The following is a 12213-nucleotide window of genomic DNA, read 5'->3' as shown; positions in this document are numbered from 1 at the left end:
ACCCATCACCTCCAATACCTCCTGGACTGGACCAACAACACCCATCACCTCCAATACCTCCTGGACCAACAACACCCATCACCTCCAATACCTCCTGGACTGGACCAACAACATCCATCACCTCCAATACCTCCTGGACCAACAACACCCATCACCTCCAATACCTCCTGGACTGGACCAACAACATCCATCACCTCCAATACCTCCTGGACTGGACCAACAATGTCCATCACCTCCAATGCCTCCTGGACTGGACCAACAACATCCATCACCTCCAATACCTCCTGGACTGGACCAACAACATCCATCACCTCCAATACCTCCTGGACTGGACCAACAACATCCATCACCTCCTGGACTGGACCAACATCACCCATCACCTCCAATACCTCCTGGACCAACAACACCCATCACCTCCAATACCTCCTGGACTGGACCAACAATATCCATCACCTCCAATACCTCCTGGACTGGACCAACAATATCCATCACCTCCAATACCTCCTGGACTGGACCAACAACATCCAATACCTCCTGGACTGGACCAACAACACCCATCACCTCCAATACCTCCTGGACTGGACCAACAACATCCATCACCTCCAATACCTCCTGGACCAACAACACCCATCACCTCCAATACCTCCTGGACTGGACCAACAACACCCATCACCTCCAATACCTCCTGGACTGGACCAACAACACCCATCACCTCCAATACCTCCTGGACTGGACCAACAACATCCATCACCTCCAATACCTCCTGGACCAACAACACCCATCACCTCCAATACCTCCTGGACTGGACCAACAACATCCATCACCTCCAATACCTCCTGGACCAACAACATCCATCACCTCCAATACCTCCTGGACTGGACCAACAATATCCATCACCTCCAATACCTCCTGGACTGGACCAACATCATCCATCACCTCCAATACCTCCTGGACCAACAACACCCATCACCTCCAATACCTCCTGGACCAACATCACCCATCACCTCCAATACCTCCTGGACTGGACCAACAATATCCACGACATGGAAAAAAATAAGTGACAATTTGCTTGACTGGACCCCATTGGTAATAGCTCGACAAAATGGACATCACATATTAACCATAAAACACACACCCAGACCAATGAAACACATGAAGGATGCACATGGGAAGAGGGAGGAGCTCCCGTCATCCTCGACAAATGTATATGTTTAAAAATAAATCATATTTGTATTTTTTTAAATAAAATAGGGAAAATTATATTATTTTATACTAATTGCTTAGAATTATTTTTTTTTTTTTTAAAGAAATTATTTTATGCCCAATAGAAATAAATGGTAAATAATGTATTTAGCAGGTGTTGAGGTTTCATTCAGGGTCATTCGTTAGTCCACACAGTAGCAAAAGGTTTTGCAACAGAAGACAAAAACCCTCCCCATTTTGTCCCTCCCAGTTTCGGCCCGTTTGCTTCAGTTGAATTTCTATTAAACATGACCCTGATCTCTCTGTTATACTAAATAATCTGTTTTTGACAGGAGAGAGGCCAGACACAGAGGAACCAGTGCCAGAGACGTCCAAACAAGCAAGACCACACCACTGCTCCCTCTGTGGAAAGAGTTTTAGCCAGTTAATGAATCTGAAAAGACATGAGAGAACACACATAGGAGATAAGCCTCATCACTGCTCCCATTGTGGAAAGAGTTTTACCCGATTAGAACACCAGAAAAAACACGAGAGAACACACACAGGAGAGAAACCTTTCCAATGCTCCCAGTGTGGAAATAATTTTACCCGGTTAGGGAGCTTGAATGAGCATAAGAGAATTCACACAGGAGAGAAACCTTTCCACTGTTCCCTGTGTGGAAAGAATTTTACCTGGTTAGCGAGCCTGAATGAACATAAGAAAATTCACACAGGAGAGAAACCTTTCCACTGCTCCCAGTGTGGAAAGAATTTTGCCCGGTTATGGAACCTAAAGGAGCATGAAAGAATACACACCGGAGAGAAGATATACAAATGTTCTCAATGTGGAAAGAGTTTTACCTGGTTAGGTGATCTGAAAAGACATAACAGGACACACACAGGAGAGAAGCCTTAGCAATGCTCCCACTGTGGAAAGAGATTCACCCGGATTGGGAGCATGAAAATACATTCGGGAGCGAAACCTCATCAATGCTCTCTGTGTGGAAAGAGATTTACCTGGTTAAGGCGACTGAAAGAACATGTACGAATCCACACCTTATAAAATGTTATCAATGCTCCCTGTGTGGAAGGATATTTACACAGTTGGGGAAAGACCATGAGGGAACACACAGACAAAAAAGCCTTACCACTGCACCCAGGGTGGAGAGCGATTATCAAATCACATGGACCTAAAGTTCACAAGAGCACACACTCTGCTCTGACATTTGTCTTCTATATTTTAAATGTTTTTTTTATGCCACATTAACTCAATTATACAGAATGTAATAAAGACATAGTTATGTTTTTTTTTTAACATGAATTGAATATATAGTATGTCTGTTTTAAATGTAGAATACGTCAGTTTCATCTGCATGTAATGGAGGAGTATTAATACCTGGGTGTTGTACTTGACCAGGCTTACAGTGGGGAGAAATGCACAGATAAAGATAGCAGAGGCTCTACAGTTTTTTGATTATCCAGATGCCACAATATCACATAATCATAGAGGCTGTCACAGTGGAAGAGGAGGAGACTGTCACATTAGAAGAAGAGGTGGATTTTATAGTGAAAGAAGAGAAAGGACCTTTTGGAGAGGAAGAGGAAGAGGAGACTGGAGATCTGATTAACACTAGTGAGTACTGTCTTAAAAACAGGACCACAAACTCTGCCATTGTTCAACTAATGTATGATTTTTAAGAGGCATTCTATTGACGTTTTACACTTGAATATGTTATTCAGGGATGTGTTCAGTACGAGATAACAGTGTTCAGCGTTTAATTAAACAGTGTGATTGGTGGCCCAGAGATTGTGTTTTCAAATGGTCACACCCATATTAAAGGAGAATTGTGCATTTTTTTATATTTCTTTTTACAACCAAATCTTTATTTTTGATGTAAGTGTTATAGAAGGTTCCAGACACTTGTTCTTGAGAAACTTACCCCAACCATTGACTAGGGGTGGACACAGTTATTTGAATATTCTTTACATCAAATAACCTTACATTCTCTGTGACATTTCTACATACAAGGATACAAGGATAGACCACGACAGTTTTATGAGTGCACCCTGTAAAAAATACATACCGGTAGATGACACACTTTTCATACTTGTAGCTTCTTGTCAGCCAATCAAAGCAGCTCTACAGTCAGAGACTCCATGTTTATTACAATTACAGAATGAAGTTGGTTAAATGACAAGGAGTCGGCTACAATTATCAACCAACAGGTGGGCTGTTGTTTAATCTGAATGGAGTTGTTGTAGACATGGACAGGTAATGCAGAGAAATAGCCTCTATTAGCCTAGCTAGCTAGCTTCTTTACACCGATTTGATGCAGTCAAAACAGACACTACCAGATGAGATGATAGATAACCTATGGCGGCAGGTTACCTAGTGGTTAGAGTGTTGGGCCAGTAACCGAAAGGTTGCTGGATCAAATCCCTGAGCTGACAAGGTGGCCGTCAATTGTAATTAAGAATTTGTTCTTAACTGACTTGTCTAGTTAAATAAAGGTTATATGAAAAAACAAGTTTGCTCAAGTTGGTTTGGCTACTCTCTCTCTCCGTGTCAGACAGACTGGTCCTCTGCTCCTCCTCATCCATCTCTACTCTCTCTCTCTCTCTCTCCGTGTCAGACAGACTGGTCCTCTGCTCCTCCTCATCCATCTCTACTCTCTCTCTCTCTCTCCGTGTCAGACAGACTGGTCCCTCTGCTCCTCCTCATCCATCTCTACTCTCTCTCTCTCTCCGTGTCAGACAGACTGGTCCCTCTGCTCCTCCTCATCCATCTCTACTCTCTCTCTCTCTCTCTCCGTGTCAGACAGACTGGTCCTCTGCTCCTCCTCATCCATCTCTACTCTCTCTCTCTCCGTGTCAGACAGACTGGTCCCTCTGCTCCTCCTCATCCATCTCTACTCTCTCTCTCTCTCTCTCTCCGTGTCAGACAGACTGGTCCTCTGCTCCTCCTCATCCATCTCTACTCTCTCTCTCTCTCTCCGTGTCAGACAGACTGGTCCCTCTGCTCCTCCTCATCCATCTCTACTCTCTCTCTCTCTCCGTGTCAGACAGACTGGTCCCTCTGCTCCTCCTCATCCATCTCTACTCTCTCTCTCTCTCTCTCCGTGTCAGACAGACCGGTCCCTCTGCTCCTCCTCATCCATCTCTACTCTCTCTCTCTCTCCGTGTCAGACAGACCGGTCCCTCTGCTCCTCCTCATCCATCTCTACTCTCTCTCTCTCTCCGTGTCAGACAGACTGGTCCCTCTGCTCCTCCTCATCCATCTCTCTCTCTCTCTCTCTCTCTCCGTGTCAGACAGACCGGTCCTCTACTCCTCCTCATCCATCTCTACTCTCTCTCTCCGTGTCAGACAGACCGGTCCTCTGCTCCTCATCATCCATCTCTACTCTCTCTCTCCGTGTCAGACAGACCGGTCCTCTGCTCCTCCTCATCCATCTCTACTCTCTCTCTCTCTCTCCGTGTCAGACAGACCGGTCCTCTGCTCCTCCTCATCCATCTCTACTCTCTCTCTCTCTCCGTGTCAGACAGACCGGTCCCTCTGCTCCTCCTCATCCATCTCTACTCTCTCTCTCTCTCCGTGTCAGACAGACCGGTCCTCTGCTCCTCCTCATCCATCTCTACTCTCTCTCTCTCCGTGTCAGACAGACCGGTCCTCTGCTCCTTCCTCATCCATCTCTACTCTCTCTCTCTCTCTCTCCGTGTCAGACAGACCGGTCCTCTACTCCTCCTCATCCATCTCTACTCTCTCTCTCTCTCTCCGTGTCAGACAGACCGGTCCTCTGCTCCTCCTCATCCATCTCTACTCTCTCTCTCTCCGTGTCAGACAGACCGGTCCTCTACTCCTCCTCATCCATCTCTACTCTCTCTCTCTCTCCGTGTCAGACAGACCGGTCCTCTACTCCTCCTCATCCATCTCTACTCTCTCTCTCTCTCCGTGTCAGACAGACCGGTCCTCTGCTCCTCATCATCCATCTCTACTCTCTCTCTCTCTCCGTGTCAGACAGACCGGTCCTCTACTCCTCCTCATCCATCTCTACTCTCTCTCTCTCTCCGTGTCAGACAGACCGGTCCTCTACTCCTCCTCATCCATCTCTACTCTCTCTCTCTCTCTCCGTGTCAGACAGACCGGTCCTCTGCTCCTCCTCATCCATCTCTACTCTCTCTCTCTCTCCGTGTCAGACAGACCGGTCCTCTGCTCCTCCTCATCCATCTCTACTCTCTCTCTCTCTCCGTGTCAGACAGACCGGTCCTCTACTCCTCCTCATCCATCTCTACTCTCTCTCTCTCCGTGTCAGACAGACCGGTCCTCTGCTCCTCCTCATCCATCTCTACTCTCTCTCTCTCTCTGTGTCAGACAGACCGGTCCTCTACTCCTCCTCATCCATCTCTACTCTCTCTCTCTCTCCGTGTCAGACAGACCGGTCCTCTGCTCCTCCTCATCCATCTCTACTCTCTCTCTCTCTCCGTGTCAGACAGACCGGTCCTCTGCTCCTCCTCATCCATCTCTACTCTCTCTCTCTCTCCGTGTCAGACAGACCGGTCCTCTGCTCCTCCTCATCCATCTCTACTCTCTCTCTCTCTCCGTGTCAGACAGACCGGTCCTCTGCTCCTCCTCATCCATCTCTACTCTCTCTCTCCGTGTCAGACAGACCGGTCCTCTGCTCCTCCTCATCCATCTCTACTCTCTCTCTCTCTCTCTCCGTGTCAGACAGACCGGTCCTCTGCTCCTCCTCATCCATCTCTACTCTCTCTCTCTCTCCGTGTCAGACAGACCGGTCCTCTGCTCCTCCTCATCCATCTCTACTCTCTCTCTCTCTCTCTCCGTGTCAGACAGACCGGTCCTCTGCTCCTCCTCATCCATCTCTACTCTCTCTCTCTCTCTCTCCGTGTCAGACAGACCGGTCCTCTGCTCCTCCTCATCCTTCTCTGCTGAAACAACAAGCAGAGTGCAACTACATTGAAGTACAACATAAATAAGTTGCTCTTTAAACGCATGTATTTCCAATATCCTGATATCCAGAATAATCTGGATATTAGTCCAATAGTGAAATCATTTAAAATGCCCTCCTCTACCATCAATTCATTTCCTTCTTGTTGTGCAGTATGGGGGTTCTGAACAAACATGGACAAAGGATCCAAAAACACCCAAATACGTCTTTTTAGGAACTGAAAAGATCTCAGTATCGTGATGCAAGTCTTTAGATGTTGGACACAAACTTTATCCACAATGTTATTATTCCATTTTGTTGCGACTCGAGCGATACCTCTCCGTCCATTCTACAGGTAACTGCCAAAATATAGGTAACACTAGTAAATGAGGGATACAAAGTACGCTATAAATGCAAAAGTATGCGGACACCCCTTCAAATTAGTGGATTTGGCTATTTCAGCCACACCCGTTGCTGACGGGTGTATAAAATAGAGCACACAGCCATGCATTTTCCATAGACAAACATTGGCAGTAGAATGGCCCATACTGAAGAGCTCAGTGACTTTCAACGTGGCACCGTCATAGCATGCCACTGTTCCAATAAGTCAGTTTGTAAAAATGTTGTCCTGCTGGATTTGCCCCGGGTCAACTCTAAGTGCTGTTATTGTGAAGTGGAAACGTCTCGGAGCAACAATGGCTCAGCTGCGAAGTAGCAGGCCACACAAGCTCACAGAAAGGGACTGAACGCCAAGACACCGCCAATTCCTCCTGGACTGGACCAACAATACCAACAACATCCAGCACCTCCAATACCTCCTGGACTGGACCAACAACATCCACGACATGGAAAAAATGACAAAATGGACATCACATATGAACCAAGAGTCACTGGAACCTGTCCAAGCAACAGACCAGATTACAGATCAATGAAGCACATGAAGGATGCACATGGGAAGAGGGACACCAGGGTGAAGATGGAGGACCTCTCATTATCCTCGACAAAAGCTTTTCAGGGTCCTGTTGGTTCCAGACTTGGTGCATCGGGCCTTCTTCTGACACCGCCTGGTAGCAGAGTCTATGATTCTGGTGGTTGGAGTCTGATCATTTTGAGGGCCTTCCTCTGACACCGCCTGGTAGCAGAGAGAACAGTCTATGATTCTGGTGGCTGGAGTCTGATAATTTTGAGGGCCTTCCTCTGACACCGCCTGGTAGCAGAGAGAACAGTCTATGATTCTGGTGGCTGGAGTCTGATCATTTTGAGGGCCTTCCTCTGACACCGCCTGGTATAGAGGTCCTGGATGTGAATGGGGGAGTGCTCGGCCCTCCGTTCCCGTTTCCTGTAGTCCATGATCAGCTGAAGGAGAGGTTGTTGTAGAAACATTATATTCTTATTTAAATTAAAAGTTAGACTGAAAATGACATGATACATTATTTATCATTAATTTCTATTGGGCACAAAATAATCTGAAACACAACCAAAACAACCCGGAAATGCATCCAACAAGTTTGTAGAGTGACAAGCTTAATGTAATCGTTACGTGCAATGAATATGGGACCATGAACTAAACATATACTTTAGACAACAGGGGTGACAATCACTTGGTCCCATATCTTTTTGAGAAGAAAACATATTGTTAAACAAAATCTATTTTTCTGAACAATTGTATTAATATAAAATAATATAATTTTCTTTGAGACTATAGTATAGCTCAGTATTTGCATTATTTATTTTATAGTATTTTTCTACTCATCTTTCTCGAGGGAGCCAATCATTTTGGAGGTGACCCTGTCTAGAAATGAGCAGAATCAAAAAAGGTTTGAGATATTCATATTTTTTTTATGTTTAATAAAAGTAAGTGCAAAATTGTGTCCATATGAGGACTATAATGACAAGATGTTGTCTGTATCATGTAGGGTTCAGAGGTCATGGGGTCTGACAGTATAATGACTAGATGATGTCTGTATCATGTAGGGTTCAGAGGTCATGGGGTCTGACAGTATAATGACTAGATGATGTCTGTATCATGTAGGGGTCAGAGGTCATGGGGTCTGACAGTATAATGACTAGATGTTGTCTGTATCATGTAGGGGTCAGAGGTCATGGGGTCTGACAGTATAATGACTAGATGTCTGTATCATGTAGGGTTCAGAGTTCATGGGGTCTGACAGTATAATGACTAGATGTTGTCTGTATCATGTAGGGTTCAGAGGTCATGGGGTCTGACAGTATAATGACTAGATGATGTCTGTATCATGTAGGGTTCAGAGGTCATAGGGTCTGACAGTATAATGACTAGATGATGTCTGTATCATGTAGGGGTCAGAGGTCATGGGGTCTGACAGTATAATGACTAGATGATGTCTGTATCATGTAGGGTTCAGAGGTCATGGGGTCTGACAGTATAATGACTAGATGCCTGTATCATGTAGGGTTCAGAGGTCATGGGGTCTGACAGTATAATGACTAGATGATGTCTGTATCATGTAGGGTTCAGAGGTCATAGGGTCTGACAGTATAATGACTAGATGTTGTCTGTATCATGTAGGGTTCAGAGGTCATGGGGTCTGACAGTATAATGACTAGATGATGTCTGTATCATGTAGGGGTCAGAGGTCATGGGGTCTGACAGTATAATGACTAGATGATGTCTGTATCATGTAGGGGTCAGAGGTCATGGGGTCTGACAGTATAATGACTAGATGATGTCTGTATCATGTAGGGTTCAGAGGTCATGGGGTCTGACAGTATAATGACTAGATGTCTGTATCATGTAGGGGTCAGAGGTCATGGGGTCTGACAGTATAATGACTAGATGATGTCTGTATCATGTAGGGGTCAGAGGTCATGGGGTCTGACAGTATAATGACTAGATGATGTCTGTATCATGTAGGGGTCAGAGGTCATGGGGTCTGACAGTATAATGACTAGATGTTGTCTGTATCATGTAGGAGTCAGAGGTCATGGGGTCTGACAGTATAATGACTAGATGTTGTCTGTATCATGTAGGGTTCAGAGGTCATGGGGTCTGACAGTATAATGACTAGATGATGTCTGTATCATGTAGGGGTCAGAGGTCATGGGGTCTGACAGTATAATGACTAGATATCTGTATCATGTAGGGGTCAGAGGTCATGGGGTCTGGCAGTATAATGACTAGATGTTGTCTGTATCATGTAGGGTTCAGAGGTCATGGGGTCTGACAGTATAATGACTAGATGCCTGTATCATGTAGGGTTCAGAGGTCATGGGGTCTGACAGTATAATGACTAGATGATGTCTGTATCATGTAGGGTTCAGAGGTCATGGGGTCTGACAGTATAATGACTAGATGATGTCTGTATCATGTAGGGTTCAGAGGTCATGGGGTCTGACAGTATAATGACTAGATGATGTCTGTATCATGTAGGGGTCAGAGGTCATGGGGTCTGACAGTATAATGACTAGATGATGTCTGTATCATGTAGAGGTCTAAAAAGGGCCTAAAATGTCCACTTTCATCCTGATTTTCTCAGGAAGAGAATCTGAGATAACAAAAATATTCTCCGGGGGTGGAATCTGCTTTTTATCGTGTGGAGGTTTCATTCAGGGTCATATTCATTAGTCCACACTGTAGCAAAAGGTGTTGCAAACAGAAGACAAAACCCCTTCCTGTTTCGTCCCTCCCCATTTCAGCCCGTTTGCTTCTGTTTCATTTCTATTGAATAGACCCTGATCTCTCTGTTAAACTAAATAATCTGTCTTTGGCAGGAGAGAGACCAGACTCAGAGGAACCAGAGCCAGAGATGTCCAAACCAGCAAGACGACTCCACTGCTCTCTGTGTGGAAATAGTTTCACCCGGTTAGACAGCCTGAAACGACATGAAAGAACACACACAGGAGAGAAGCCTCATCACTGCTCCCACTGTGGAAAGCGATTTAGCCAGTTAGTGAACCTGAAAGAGCATAATAAATTGCACACCGAGGAGAAGCCTTACCATTGCTCCCTGTGTGAACAGAGTTTTAAACGGTTAGGGCACCTGAAAAGACATGAGAGAACACACATAGGAGATAAGCCTCATTGCTGCTCCAAGTGTGGAAAGACTTTTACCCGATTAGAACACAAGAAAGAACATGAGAGAACACACACAGGAGAGAAACCTTTCCACTGCTCACAGTGTGGGAATAATTTTACCCGGTTAGGGAGCCTGAATGAACATAAAAAAATTCACACAGGAGAGAAACTTTTTCCACATTTTGTTAGGTTAACAGCCTTATTTGAAAATGATTTCTAAAAAATATACTATATAGATTCAGCAATATACCCACAATAGCCCATCATTTGGGGTGCAGGTAGCCTATTGGTTTATGAGCAGTGGGCTAGAGTAACACACCATAAGGGTTGATGAGATCGAATCCCGAGCGACGCAAAAGGTGTTAAAACTCTGTTGTTTATGACACCTGACAAGGCAGTGCTTCAGCGTAGGCCTTCATTCAGTAAATAAGAAAGTGTTCTTAACTGACTGCTAGTTAATATAAAAACATCTAATTACAAAGCAAAAACTAGTTTTTAGAAAACATTTTATTAAAGATAAAAAATATACCTTGCTTTACAACATAAAACAGTAAGTATTCAGACCCGTTATGTGAGACTGATCGGTAAAAACCAAGCCATGTAGGTAGAAGGAATTGTCTGTAGAGCTCCGAGACCAGGATTATGTCGAGGCACAGATCTGAGGAAGGGTCCCAACACATTTATGCCAGTATTAAAGTTCCCCAGACACAGTGGCTCGTCTAATTTAAAAAAAGGGAAGTTTAAAACAGAATGCACTAGAGCTGGCTGCGCCAACTGAGCATCGGGGGAGAGAGGAGAGTCAGGGAACCAAGAACACGAGGTCACTGACAGAGAGCTCTCTCTGTGGAGATGGTGGCTTCCGAAGGCCCATCTCTGCACCTCCACCAACAGAGCCTTTATGGTAGAGTGGCCGACGGAAGCCCCCCCTCAGTAAAAAGCACATGACACCCCTGGTTTGCCAAAAGGCACCTAAAAGACTTTCAGACCATGAGAAACCAGATTGCTGGTCTGATGAAACCAAGATTAAACTCTTTGGCCTGAATGCCAAGGTCACGCTGGAGGAAACTGGTACCATCCCTAGTAGGAGCATGTGTGGCAGCATCATGCTGTGGGGATGTTTTTCAGGGCAGGAGCGAGACAATGATCAGGGAAGGAAAGATGAACGAGAAAACTACAGAGAGATCTGATGAAAACCTGCTCCAGAGCCTCTGGACCTCAGACTGGGGCAAGGTCACCTTCCAACAGGACAAGACCCTAAGCACACAGCCAAAAAGGTGCGTTTGGGACAAGTCTTAATGGCTTGAGTGGCCCAGCCAGAGCCGACGAACGCTAGACAACTCTCTGAGAAGACCTGAAAATAGCTGTGCAGCGACATCCCCATCCAACCTGACAGAGCTTGAGAGGATCTGTAGAGAAGAATGGGTGAGAAACTCCCAAATCAGGTGTGCCAAGAGTGGATAGCCGTTCATTTACCCCAAGACATGAACAAGGGTGCGTAATCGCTGACTAGGTGCTTCCACACAAAAGGTACTGAGTAAAGGGTCTGAATACATTCTTAAAATACTTAGCAAAAAATGTCTAAAATTCCTTTTTTGTTTTTCTAATGGGGGTTTATGTTAGTAATTGATGAGGAGTATCTCCCAATTGAATATCCATTTAAATAAAGTTGTATTGTAACAACACGTTGGAACAATGTCAAGAGGTCTGAATAACTCCCGAATGCAATGTAAGTGATTGTGGTGGTGTATGTAACCAGATAATCAGGAACAGGCTGCGACTGCTGAGAAGAGAAGGGTGGCATCTCACATGCACATTCAGCATTGGGTATGCTAGCCGCAGGAATATCAGAGACAGCTGGATGTGATGAAGGAGGGTGGCATCTCACTGCCATTCAGCATTAGGTCTATTGTCGACAGAAAGTGCTGTGGTTTGGAGGAACAGGAACAGGCTGGATGTGGTGTTAAAGTGCTGTGGTTTGGGGGACAGGACAGGAACAGGGCTGGATGTGGTGTTAAAGTGCTGTGGTTTGGAGAC

The sequence above is a fragment of the Salvelinus namaycush genome, unplaced genomic scaffold (genome assembly GCF_016432855.1).
Source record: "Salvelinus namaycush isolate Seneca unplaced genomic scaffold, SaNama_1.0 Scaffold7, whole genome shotgun sequence".
In the NCBI taxonomy this organism is placed as follows: domain Eukaryota; kingdom Metazoa; phylum Chordata; class Actinopteri; order Salmoniformes; family Salmonidae; genus Salvelinus; species Salvelinus namaycush.
The sequence above is the reverse complement of the archived record's forward strand: the minus strand, read 5'-3'. Positions refer to the sequence as shown.